Source organism: Palaemon carinicauda, chromosome 15, assembly GCF_036898095.1.
Source record: "Palaemon carinicauda isolate YSFRI2023 chromosome 15, ASM3689809v2, whole genome shotgun sequence".
Classification (NCBI taxonomy): domain Eukaryota; kingdom Metazoa; phylum Arthropoda; class Malacostraca; order Decapoda; family Palaemonidae; genus Palaemon; species Palaemon carinicauda.
In genome coordinates this window covers 13710784-13725517 of record NC_090739.1, presented here as the reverse complement: position 1 = coordinate 13725517, position 14734 = coordinate 13710784, and the positions used below count along the sequence as shown (strand labels likewise).

Here is a 14734-nt window from a genome sequence, read left to right as displayed (position 1 = left end):
ATAGCCATGTCGTCCTGATGGACCCTCCCTTGTTCTCTATTCGGCCTTGACAGGCCTCTCCCATTCTTATTGTATCATGGAGGCCGGCATAAACGCCGAAAGGAATGACAATGGCGCGCTCCAGCGGCGTCATCCAAGATGGGGACCAACATGGCGACCGGATGTTGACGTCGCCGAGTACCGAAACAGTAACGGAGGAGGAGAACTTTGTAAAGGCTCCTCCCATAACTTGCCACTATTCCCCCTCGAAGCGTAAACGCTATGTGGGGTGCAGATAGCTATGTGGCGTGTCAAGCATGCGTCCCCTGTTGTTATACGATATCCTAAAGGGAAACCTTATGGGTACTCGCGCCAGAAGTTAGAATTCTGTGAAACCTTTAGTTTAATTCACTGGGAATATCTACTGTAGTCATATATACCCTTAGGAAGCTACTGAAGGAACCTTCCATCAGGACGACATGGCTATCTCACCCAAAAATAGATTTTTCGCTTCGCTCAAAATCCGTTTTTTAGATTTAAAAAACAAATCAAAAGCAATAAAGATCCAACGATTTTTATCACATAATCTTATATCACAAAAAAAAAAAACAAGCTAGAGGGTAGAACAACGAACGGTCTGAAGCATGTAAACACAACGAGAGAACTGAAAAAAAAGATACCAATCACAATAAAGTTTTAAGATGAGGCAACTGTGGCGTACCTGCTCAAATAATTGCTATCTATCACCAGAGTAACTTCAGCTTTATTAGAAGAGTAGGCCTATTACAAGGAAAGAAAACTTTTTTTAGTTATAGAATAGTTTGTGTTATTTAAACAGCTTCGAGAGAGAAAGAACATCAGGAGAGTTAATAGAATCCATAGAATATTTACAGAAAATCAGCAGCCAGAAAAAGTTAAATAAAATTATTAAAATACTTTAAATGTATGGTTAAAAATTTCTTTGAGCATAAAATTACTGTAAAGATCTGCAGTATATATAAAGAACATACAGGTAAACAAAACCTATATTACAACATCCAGAAAAACTACAACTGTACAGTAATATACATGAATGTAATTTTTTTTTTTTTTTGGAATGACATCTCAAAAAGGATGAAATGTGACACTGAAAGATTGCCATCACAATAAAAAAAATTTGATTCTTATTTCATTATACTGTACATCAGCTTCAATATGCATACCTCGGGAACCTCATCCAAGTCAAATTCCATGAAATGTGAGAATGCAGATAACTAGAAACCTAAACATCAACCCCACTGCATACTCTAAACTCAGGAGGACATAGATGAACATGGGACTCTCCAGATTCTTTTATCATTCATTGAGTTGAGGATTTCAAGCTTATGAAAAGAAGCAGCTGCATAAATATAGTATGTATTCATTAAGCCAATTCCAAGCTGAGTACAACTAACACAATGATATTTAACAAGAAAACCTTCAGTTAGTCAAAAGATTTCATATATTTAGCTTTATGTCAGAAAAGCAGAGTCCAGGTAATAGCATGATCAATTTAATAATAACTCTAAAATCTAACCTCTGTGACTACTTGTAATAAATTAGGTAAAGAGAATCAAAGTCATGTCCATAGTACAGTACAGTACAGTAAAAAAACACTAATATATTTTGCACATGAAGTTAGACCAGACAACAATCCTTTGCTATCCAAGAAAAGAATGAAAGGCTCGAGATGCATTTCTGCTAAATGTAGTTGGGTCATAAATTAATTGCCAGAGATAAAACTGTATACTGTTGAAAATCAGTTATTTTTTAGTCCATACCAAAAGTATCAAGCTATTTTGAATAGACGGACAATGTTTAGTGTTTGGAACTTAACATTCAACAACACTCACCTAATTTAAATTTTTTCTGATCAAAAGCAAAACACTAACACTTGCTGTCTGGTATTTTATCTGGCAAGATAAATTTGCCTTTATGGAAATTAGTATCAGGAAATCTTGAGCCAGAAAAATGTACTCTGAAATAAATTAAAAGAGACAAGTGAAACCCCTAAACTTAAAATAAAGATTATTTACTTCGTTACTTTTGATATAAAGAGCTAAACTATCCACACATCAAGATAATAAATATAAGCATTTAACTAAGTGATGGAAAAGCCTGGATTTGTGGAAGAATATGTCAGCCCACTGAGAAACATTGACAACACAGCAGTTTTCCAAAACATACAAAACAGTAACTGTTATAATTAATAACCAACTCTATCCATTAACGTCACTTGAATCATACCAAAACAGATCAAAGTTTCAAATTTTTCTATTCTTGATAAAATTTAGAAAATGCATTAAAGGTGTATCACATCTTCAAAATTGAGAAATTTACCAGAGTGAGAAAAAAGTATATTGATAAATATTTTTAAAGGTAAGTGGGTTGTTCATAAGATGATATAGATGAGGTGGGGAACATTGGTGGAGGATTGAGGAATGAGGAGAAGCAGCCCAAAGACAGAATATGGGTGTACATGTAAACTTAGGGTCTATAGCAAAGGCTAAGGAGAGAATGGATGAGGAAGTAAAATAAAGAATAAAAACAGGTTTGGAACAACTGGATGACAGCCTGGTATAGTCAACTATACTTTGTGGCACTGAAATAAAAATTTTGACAGAAATAGAAGAAAACAGACCTAGCAGAAATAAGAATGCTACATGGATGTCTGGTGTAATACGGGATGATTGGATTATAAATGAGCATATATAAGGGATGACAATGGTGGTTGAACTATCAAAAGAAAGTGGAGAAGAGACCGAGATGTTTAGACACCTACTAACAAAGGAGGAAGACCATTTTGGAAGGAATGCCATAGTGATTGGCGTGCTGGGTAGAAGAAGAGGTTGACCAAGAAAGGTGGAGAAATTGTAGGAGAAGACTTGAGAGAAAAGGGAGTTAAAATGGAAGCACACAACTGACGTAGATGGAAGCTGCTTGCCCAAAAAAGTAACCCCTGCTCAGTAGCAGGACTAAGCTGAGAAGAAGAATGAGTAATATACAGCTGGTGACAGGAGTCCCTGGCACACCTCACTCTGAAGAAGTGTACCATGTTACACCCTTACTTCTTGGCGAATAACCAAATAGATCGTATAGGGATAGATGGCAGAGGTGATGGGCAGAGATAAACACATGATCTTGCCGTGCAGTAAGGGTGTCATTGGGTGCACTTCTTTGGAGCGAGGTGTACCAGGAATTCCTGTGTCCAACCGTAACTTAGCTTTTCATATGTCATCATCATCTTACAGGAATGATAACATCTTCAAATTTTGTTTCAATTATGTTTTGTTCTAAGGTTGAGATATTCCATTATGCCTAAGCATAATATTGACTAAGTACATAAATAAATTTATCATCTTGGAATTATAAATGAGGAAAAAAAAAAGTTTGGTGGTTTCCGACAACACTTTTCTATAATTCTTATTGTAACACTGGAAATAAGCTATGTAATAATTTTTTCCAACAAAATATCTTCCTGGCAACCGAGCAACTCCTATTTTATGCATCAGACAAAGCTGATTGGTGTAAATAAATGAGATAAAAAGGTAATTCCACATTCCGAAACATTGAGGGATAGTAATTATTTTCTTAATTTATTTCGTAAAAAAACAATATAAACATAATATTTCTTCCATCTTCCCCATATATACGATTATCTGATGATTGATTAAATTAAACACAAGTTATTACTCTTAAACATTGTCCCCGATAAATGGGGAATCTAATAAATCAATAACCAAACCTTGCATGAAAACAAATGGTAAAATAGTAAAATCCATTTAAAAAAATTCAGTAAATTTTTATAAAAAGAAAAATAACATCTTGGAAACAATGATGCCTCCAGTATGTAGCAATATCTCGATCCAAAATATATGGTCAAAGTTTGTTTCAGTAATGGGAGTTTTGCCAGTTCTCAAAGACATGATCCTGATCTGGTGTAGAATTAATGACACAGGAAATTTCCAGTTTTTTCGATAAGCACGACGAAGAAACCGATAATATTGAAATTTGAATGGAACTTGAGTATAATAAAAAATATTGCTTTTAAATACCAAAAAATTGGAAGGCATTTTTATTGTAGTCCATCTGATAGGACGTACTACCCTAATCTCTAGTCTTTGGTAGTGCCATAGCCTCTGTACCATGGTCTTTCACTGTCTTGGGTTAGAGTTCTCTTGCTTGAGGGTACACTTGGGCACACTATCTATCGTATTTCTCTTCGAGTTTTTATAGTTTATTCAGGAAATATTTATTTTAATATTGTTACTGTTTTTAAAATATTTCATTTTCCTTGTTTCCTTTCCTCACAGGGCTATTTTCCCTGTTGGAGCCTCTTGGTCTTACAGCATCATGCTTTTCAAACTAGGGTTTTAGCTTAGGTAGTAGTAGTAGTAGTAGTAGTAGTAGTAGTAGTAGTAGTAGTAGTAGTAGTAGTAGTAGTAATAATAATAATAATAATAATAATAATAATAATAATAATAATAATAATAATAATAATATTTGGGTATAAAGCATAATAGAAAATAACTAAAATGAAAATAAGTGGGATTGAATGGTATGTAACTTTGAAGGATTTCAAGAGATCCCACATTTTGTGAGGTTATGCAGAAGACGTAACATTGCTACGGCACCAAGATGAGCAAAAATTGTTGAACAAATGACTGACAATATGAGACCATAGACCACACTGCTGATTGAGTCAAATAGCTATACTAAAACGTATTTGATTACTATTTTCCTTATGTAAATATCTGAACACACTACTAAGGCCCAATCCTGGTCCATATGACTATGGCTTGAAATTAATTTAAATCTACACTACATTAAAATGTTTGTATATTAGCTTACATTAAAAGGATTCTATATTAACCCCCTTTTACAATAAAAAAAACTACAAAAGAAAGCATTCATATACAACCATATGTAATCTAGACCCCTCATGTGGCCACATCCTCTACGGGGAGGACACATTTAAATCTATACTACATAAGGCAGATGTTTAAAATGAATCTTCAGCCTTTCTTACTTGAAAAGGAGTGACTGCCTTTAAAAAAATTATCAATTCCCTTTACATAATACTGCTTTGTGACAAGTATGGTTGTAACTTATCTGTCTCCGCATAAGCCCAAAATGTAAAATGTTCAATGAATGACTGAAAAAAAGCAAATCAGACAATGGCTAGGTTAGGTAAAATTTGGAAATTAAATCGCCTGAAATTACATATAAATATCAGGCTGTATATTAGTTTAGGGAGATCAATGTTACAGTAGGGGCATGAGTCGTGGTATGACTATGAAACAATATTCAACAGATTTTGTAGATTTGAAACCAAAGCCCACAGAAAAAGATTGGGAGTTAAATGGCAGGGCAGAATTAGAAATGAAACTTTAAGAGAGATTACTCAAGTGCCATAGTGTGTGGATGAGGTAAGATGAGGGGTAAATGGAGATAGTTTGAGCATGCTCTTCGTACTCCCCAAGAGATATTAGCTCACCAAACGTTCAGCTGGGCTCCACAAGGCACTAGAAGAGTTGGAAGACCCAGGCCTACATGGCTCAGGACTATGAAGCGCGAATCAGATGATGAAGGGAGAAGTATTGATTTAAAAGTTCAAAATAGAGATGACTGGTGAAATCTATCTGAGGCCCTTTGCGTCAAAAGGCGTAGGAGATGATGATGATGATGAAATAAATAACCATACATGGATATGTAATCACCAACACATATCTCCACATTTTCATAAACTCACTGGAAGAGTAAAAATGAAGTTGCTTTTAAAATTTTTTATATATACATGTGCAAGATCTATATGGATCTTGTGGTACCATTTGTTTGTGTATTAAATTCCATAGTTTCTTATTTCTATTATAAAATCATAGTGCTTTATCAAAAAAAAAAAAAAAAAAAAAAAATTGTACTTCATCAATTCAGGTAAAAAAAAAAAAAAAAAACCTTGTCACTGTACTAATACTATTACCGAAAAAAAATTGACGTCCCAATGTCATTATGGTAACGAATTCATTATGGAAATCACCATGAAAACTCTGTTCTAAAGTTTTAATTAAATTAAACTATCACCGTTTCTTCTGAAAGTATTTTACCAATTCAAGTGAAACTACGGCGCTGTCAATGTTATCGGTGACTACTGTATAAACTTTATCCATTCTCCATTAACTTAAGAGATTTATTTTCAGAAATTTCAAAACTATGAAATTAGTTCGGAGATTTTCATTTTACATATGGTGAAGTAAACATTTTTTTTTGCTTTATCAATACTAAATCTTTTCATACATTTTTGCACAACCCAATTTTTAAAATCAGATACATTCTATTTTCATATATTGTAGTTTTAAATTCAATAATTTTTATATTTTCAATGGGAATAATTTTCCTAGAATTACAAAAAAGTGGATTTATGTAGGCTATATTGCCCGGTACTGGGGCCAGCGAGGTCATTCAGCACCCAAGTTGCAACTATGAATTTGAAGTTAGAAGAGTTTGGACAGGAAGGAAGGAAGGAAGGAAGGAAGGAAGGAAGGAAGGAAGGAAGGAAGAAGAGAGGAAGTAAACAGGAAGGAATAAAGCAAGAAGGAATGAAGCAAGAAGGAATGAAGAAGGAAGGAATGAAACAAGAAGGAATGAAGCAAGAGGGAATGAAGCAAGAGGGAATGAAGCAAGAAGGAAGGAATAAAGTAGTAAGCAAGCAAGAAGGAATGAAGAAAGGAGGAATGAACCAAGGAGGAATGAAGCAGGAAGGAAGGAATAAAGTAGTAAGCAAGCAAGAAGGAAGGAAGCAAGAACGGAGGTAAAATTGGATATGAAGTAATTGCAGCTAGAGGGAAAAGGATCACTGCACAGACATTGCACCTCGTACTACACCATGTATCACAGATTTGAAGATATTTACGTTACTCTATAAACTTTGAATCTTCATCATAAGTATTCAATTTAATAAAATAAGATAAGAAAATAATGAATCTAGATATATTTAAACTAATGCAATTAATAATCTCTCGGTGGAAAGCCATGTTGACAATATAATTAAAACTTAATTTGGCCAGTTACTTATATCTCTCTCTCTCTCTCTCTCTCTCTCTCTCTCTCTCTCTCTCTCTCTCTCTCTCTCTCTCTCTCTCTCTCTCTCTCAGATTGGCAACTTTTTTTTAAGTATTAGCGACATTAATCCGATTGATTTTTACAACTTAGAAAGCATAAAGCATTAATTGTTTTCCATCAACAGACGAACATAAGTGTTCTTCTAATCTATGTAAAACATTACTTAACCACAATAAAAATTTAAGAACACAATTAAAAAATACTTACATAAAACTTTCAAATTTGTCCTTTAACGAAAAAAGCACCTCGTATCCCACGCTATCTTCATCTGAAAGAAAAACGTAGTTAAAAAAGTGAAAAAAAAAACTTGAAAAATACAATCAAGAGTATTAGACACGATTTGCTAATTATTCTATTATTTTCTTTCATATTTTACAAGTCATAAATTTAAAAAATCTTTGTTATGAAAGGTTGCAAAATATTTGGCTCGATAAATACGGTCACCTATATATTCATATATTCCTACAGAAAATCTTGGGGTTATTTTGCTGCCACCTGTCAATGAGATTATAATTTGAATAAACATGAATTCTCAATGAATGAGTACTTGTTTATTTGAAAAAAAAAATTATAAACTCCATGAATATTAGAATTTAAAGACTCTGGGGTCCTATTTTGGAAGCAACATATATATATACAATACATATACATATATATGTTATATATATATATATATATATATATATATATATATATATATATATATATATATATATATATATATATATATACATATATGCATAAATATATACATACATTATATATAATATATATATATATATATAATATATATATATATATATATATATATATATATATATATATATATATATATAGTGTATATAAGTGGTATACATAAAATCTAAATGAATACGGAGAACAAATGCATCTAAAACAAAAGCTCACTCCACCTTTCAGCTTACGTGAGCAAATAGTAAAATTGTGATAATTTTACTCTGTAATTAATATTACCGAATCATATTTCTGCATTAGGTTATAGTAAATGAAATGGTAACATCATCATGCATGTTACAAAAAGAAGGAAATTATGATAAGAGTATCAGAGAGAGAATATCTTATGTAGGATAAATACATTGTCAGTAAAATAAATACACTCAGTAAAATAAATACATTATCAATAAAATAAATACATTGTTAGTAAAATAAATATTTCGTCAGTAAAATAAATACATTGTCAGTAAAATAATTACATTGTCAATAAAGTAAATACATTGTCAGTAAAATAAATATTTCGTCAGTAAAATAAATATTTCGTCAGTAAAATGAATACATTGTCAATAAAATAAATACATTGTCAGTAAAATAAATACATTGTCAGTAAAATAAATATTTCGTCAGTAAAATAAATACATTGTCAGTAAAATAAATACATTGTCAGTAGACCTATATTTTTTCCTGAATTGTAATAACTGTGCAAAATACATCGCTAGTATTTATTTCCTTAGCGATTTCATTTCTACTTCATTTTTGTTCGGGAAATAAACTACTAAAACAAATTCATGTAGAAATGAACATTTTCAAATAACAGACTAAACTGAGGTATATAGATAATTGAGTATATCAAAATCCAAATAAAGAAAACTATCATAGAATCAAAGAGAGAAATAAACTTTAAATTATAACCATCTTAATATGACTATCAAATTTTGAGTATGGTGATAGTAGGACATTGTTACCTAAAGAAAATAACTATAGAAAATAAAAACATCCCTTATTCATATCTATCTATCTATCTATCTATCTATCTATATATATATATATATATATATATATATATATATATATATATATATATATATATATATATATATATATATATATACACACACACACTATATATATATATATATATATATATATATATATATATATATATATATATATATATATATATATATATATATATATATATATACACACATGGCTTCATCTAAGGGGAGATGTGTGAAACTTGAATATAAAAACATCAAGTGAAATTCCTTCACCAAATTTCCTGTTTATAATAATAATAATAATAATAATAATAATAATAATAATAATAATAATAATAATAATAATAATAATAATAATAAATACCGGTATCCTTTATAAAGGTTTCAGCTTATAACTTCAATCACAATAATATATTATCATAACTGCCTCAATAATAGCAAATCAAACTCTCCAGTGAATGTTACAAGACCTACTCAATAATTAAGCCAAGTCATTAATAATTACCAAGGACTCCTAATTATTGATAAATGTCAGTGTGATATGGGGTACACCCAACCTCAGCTTCGAGCATTAATTAATGAAAAAGAAAATGAAGATAGAAATGTGAGTTTTTACGTACAAGGCCTTTTGTATCTGAGAGACCTTTTTAGAGTTATGAGCTAAATAAAGAGTAGCTAAATGCAGTATCGTTGGTGAATTCACATAAAGGAAGCCAATGCGTAAAAAAAATAAAGACATTACAAAAAGACTATGATGATAAGAATTCATTTTTTTTTTTTTTTTTTTTTTTTTTTTTTTTTTTTTTTTTTTTTGGTTAAACTGGCCTTTATCTAATAACATGCGAAATCTCCGATATGTCTACTAAACCATTAAAACTATCATATAAAAATCTGGTAATAACTACACTATTAATACAATCTAAAATCAGAATATAAATTAAACCAAGTAGATGAACCTACACTTGGTAATCTAAATATGTCACGAATGTAATCCCAGAATTGTACAATAAGCTCTAACCTGATATGGGCTGGTTTCAAAGAAAACTATATCTTTGACTGATTTTACAATACTTTGGATATGTCAGTAAATATGGACTTATCCAAATAATTCTACAAAAAGTGTCAGCTTAACTTAGTGGGTTCTTCATCTTCATTGCACGTTCTAAAATCTAAAGCGAAGCGTGGGGAAGGTTTAAATGTTTAACTTTAAAGGCTATCAAGAATGGTAAAGGTAAAGGACAGTGACATTGCCCCAGATAGCAGGACAATGCCCTAGCCTAGAGACTGACCATATATACATGTGATCAGCACACAAAACCACTGTCCACCCCAGCAAGGACCAGGGAGGGTCAGGAAATAACTGCTGATGACTAAGCAGGTAGACCTATAGGCTTCTCTAAACCACCCATTCTTGGCTTATAAGGATGGTGAGGTTGCAGTTACTACAAGAAGCAATAGAGACTGAGAGGGACTCGAATCCCAGGCCGGCGATCGCCAGGCAGGGACGTTTCCAGAAGGCCACCACAACCAACAAATGCGTAATTAAAGTGAAATAGGTTCATCTAATGGAACAACCAACAAATGAGTAATTGAAGTGAAATAGGTTCATCTAATGGAACAACCAACAAATTAGTAATTGAAGTGAAATAGGTTCATCTAATGGAACAACCAGCAAATTGGTAATTGAAGTGAAATAGGTTCATCTAATGGAACAACCATCAAATTAGTAATTGAAGTGAAATAGGTTCATCTAATGGAACAACCAACAAATTAGTAATTGAAGTGAAATAGGTTCATCTAATGGAACAAGTGAATGGCTCCAAGTGCTCGTTTTTGTTATTCCTTATATTTCATATTTTTATTCGATTGCAGGGGGGAGGGGGGAGGGGGGGGGGGGGGAGGTCGACAGCACTCTGGTTCCCTCATGCATAATGGAGCCAGCTACGCCACTGGTCTTCATGGATATGCAACAGCCAAAACTGTGCTGACAAGTGACCGGAAATTGGTAATTCACATGGTTTTTCCCACACTTTGTAATAGGCTGTGAATCGAGGATTAACAAGAGTTGTTGGAAAAAAAATAGTTGATTGAGAAAATTTACTGTTCTCGATCAATATTCCTTTTCTAGCAAATTCTTGTTTAAGCAGTCGTACACACAAATACAATGTATAGATGTACAAATATACGTATATAAAATATATATCATATGCACACACACACACACTATATATATACTTATATATATATATATATATATATATATATATATATATATATATATATATATATATATATATATATATATAATATATATATATGTGTGTGTGTGTGTGTGTGTGTGTGTGTGTGTGTGTGTGTGTGGTGCGCGCGCGCGAGTATTTGGATTATATAAATAAAATGTATATATAAAATATATAACATAACATATACACACCTATAAATTAACACAGTACATATATACGCATATGTATAAACATATATTTATATACATATACATATATGCATAAGTAACAATTTACCTACTATTCGTGACGACCTTCGCATCATACCGTTGACCTCACAAATCTCGGTAACAGCCACCAATACAAGAAGGCAGAATTCAAACGAATCTCTAATCACAGGTTTTCTCACAACTGTTATTTGAGTTATCCCGCACATATCAATAACACTTAAACAATCAGATACTGTATCATACTGTATTGTCATACATTCTACAAAACTATGTTACTGTACTCAAGGTCTATAGAAGGTCTATAGAATATACATTCTAATTATACTAACGTTCCTCAAAACTGTCATAGGTGAGAATTAAAGAAATAAAAGTAATTACGTTTACCACAACACCTTAAGTTTGATTTTTTTTTATTTTCCTTGAAATAGCCGAATTCTATGGGAGAATACATGTGTACCTTTTCCTTGAAATAGCCGAATACCATGGGAGAATACATGTGTACCAATTAGAAGTAATTCACAGATAATATACTCTACGCCCAATAACAGTAAGCAACTTTACTCGGCACAGAACTTGATTTGAATACACTTTATTATAACCTAACTAATAGGGAGGCCAAGATATAAAGCTAATGCAATGGCCCATAAAAATAAAAACCAAATAACCTACTCGGGAACTACTATGGCCGAGGTCATTAATGGTGAACACGGAACACGGAAACTCAAGGCCTGTATGAGAATCCAGTACTGTTAAAGACAAATTTATACTTTAATGTTACTGCTCTTAAAATACTTTTAATTTAATTTTTGATTACTTCTCTTATAGTTTCCTTATTTCCTTTCCTCACTGGGCTATTTTCCATGTTGGAGCCTTCGGATCTTTAGCATCCTGCTTTTCCAACTAGGGTTGTGGCTTAGCAAGTAGTAATAAATAATAATAAATAATAATATATAAATATTATTATTATTATTATTAAATAATAACAAATAATAATAATAATAAAAATAACAATAAATAATAATAATAAATAATAATAATAATAAATAATAATAATAATAATAATAATAATAATAATAAATAAAAATAATAATAATAATTATAAATAAATAATAAATAATAAATAATAATAATAATAATAATAATAATAATTACAATAATAATAATAATAATAATAATAATAATAATAATAATAATAATAATAATAATAATAATAATAATAATAATAATAATAATAATAACTGTATGCACGGCGTTTCGGACAGGAACACTGACAGCGAAATTGATCTTGCATAGGATGCTTGACATGTGTTTAGTATTTAATGTATAGTAGTTATACACCCAAGATAAATGAAAAAAATATATATTTTTGAATGCAGGCCTTTTCAAAAGACTACTACAGATGGCCAATCCATGTAGGCCAGCCTGCATAGACATTGGATGATAGATGCTTTGATAAAAGGTCACAGGTCTTACTACAGGCAACGTCTAGACTCTAGAGAGTATAAGCCCTTATAGTGGGGCAGATTGGCTCAATTTTCATAAGAATCTTTCACTTCATGATACAAGCACCAAATTTGGCACAAATGACGTTCACGACCTACTTTTCAAGAAAAATACGATCTCCAGCTGAAAATCCAAGATGGCTGCCACTTTTCAAGATGGCCGCCATGGCGAACTCCTATCAGCGCTATTAGCTGAGTGGAACCCCATTATGCATTATTTCTAAATGTTCTGAATAATAATCTGGATGTATGTAAGGTCGTGAAGGCACGAGCTGACTTGAAAGCAGCTAATCTGTCCTCAAGCAACTAATGTCAGCCAGCAGACAAACAATGAGCAGTTATTAAGGAAGACATTTAAGGAGATTCCTTCTTTAAGTATGGGTCACACATACGAGTTTTACCACTACAGTTTTACTGTATTATTATAGTCCTCTGAGGATAAACAATCCTATGCGGATATGTTATATGGAATGCACAGAATTTGGGTCATATCGACTGGTCCTAGGATGGGATGGGTGGAGCATTGGGAGCCTTTGTGGAAAATTATATACTATACTCAAATTTTTTTAATGAGGCGCATTTGCATCTTGTCCAACCAATCAGCGACCAGGAAACTTTTCCGAGCTAAAAGGGCACCCCTACGAGTTGGTGTAAATCTGCCACGCTAAAAAGAATTGACTATAGTTTTGTAAGACATAAACACCCCACATACAGTATACTATAAATATCCTTTACACATTCAACCACAAAAAGGAAAATTTACACTAACATTTATATAAATAATATTCACTTTCATAAATAAAAAAAAAAACCAAATATGAGGAATTTAAGCAACCTGTGAAGCAAAATAAAATATAGGAAGATTAGAATAACATTAAAGAGATAGAAGGGTTTTTTAATTTGATCCATATGGCCTGGTACTTGGACCCAAGGAGGCTATTTAGCACCAATGCTATTGCATGAGAGGCTGGACAACTAGATAAAAGAAGGGAAGATGAATGAAGGAATAGTAAAAGACTAAAAGGTTTTATTATAATTACGGACGGAAAAAGCTTTTCTACTAGAAGAAGGGGGTTTCCTATAGAATAATGTTCGTTTTCTTCGAAAATTACATTTATTTTGAATGCAAGTAAAAACTAAATTAAGAAATAATAGGAGCTTCATTTTGTTTGTTTTCTGCGAGCGAAGCGATCGGACGGCTGAGCAAAAACCATTAGATTTCTAAAAGATATCCCCGTTCTTAGACGGTCTGACGGATATACGGTTTATTTGCTGTTGAAAATAGGTTCAAATTCAGCGAAAGCAAATTATTTACAACAGGAAAAACTATTTTTCTCTGCTCAAAATGTTGTTCCGTCCATAAGTATAATTTTACGGGCTAAAAATAGTGCCGCAAAATTACTAAACTAATTTGTAACAAATTGCTAAAATTGAAAACATCGTATTCAAGACAGGATGCAAAGTTTTAAAGAGAACGGGTTACGGACTAACTAGCTAATTAAAAAGAACTTAGTTATTGACATGACTTTAAACATTTTGTGAACTTCTGGAAAGCCGGGATAAAAGAGCACAGTTTTTCTATCAATAATGATTAACCATGAGATTACCTTTTAACAACACACGACACAGCGACACAAAGGAGCTACTGACGATTATATTTACTTCAGGTTTCTTACCGGTTCGAAAATCTGAAGACTAATAATAGTGGCTATAATTAACCGATGTAAAATAGATTATCTTAAGTTGATTTTTCCATTTTCATGCCTCCAAAGAGTATGATGTTAAGGGAAGCTAATTAAGACCAAGTTGTTGTTTTTTTTTTTTTTTGTCTTTTCATTGTATAAATTTCTATTTGACTTTTAGAAGTTTGATGAAACAAAGAATTGTTCGGTGACTGTAATTCATAAGCTTGTGAAAACTTTCCAAACCTA

The 14734-nt window shown here is 31.9% G+C and overlaps 1 long non-coding RNA gene across 1 annotated transcript in view; it reads right to left on the bottom strand.

The window, feature by feature from the left end:
* Positions 1–14734, bottom strand: part of LOC137654483 (uncharacterized) — a 107533-nt gene that overhangs the window by 54456 nt on the left and 38343 nt on the right. Inside the window, exon 2 of the long non-coding RNA XR_011046640.1 lies at positions 7324–7384. This is a non-coding gene — a long non-coding RNA (uncharacterized lncRNA). The remainder of the gene's footprint in view (positions 1–7323; positions 7385–14734) is intronic.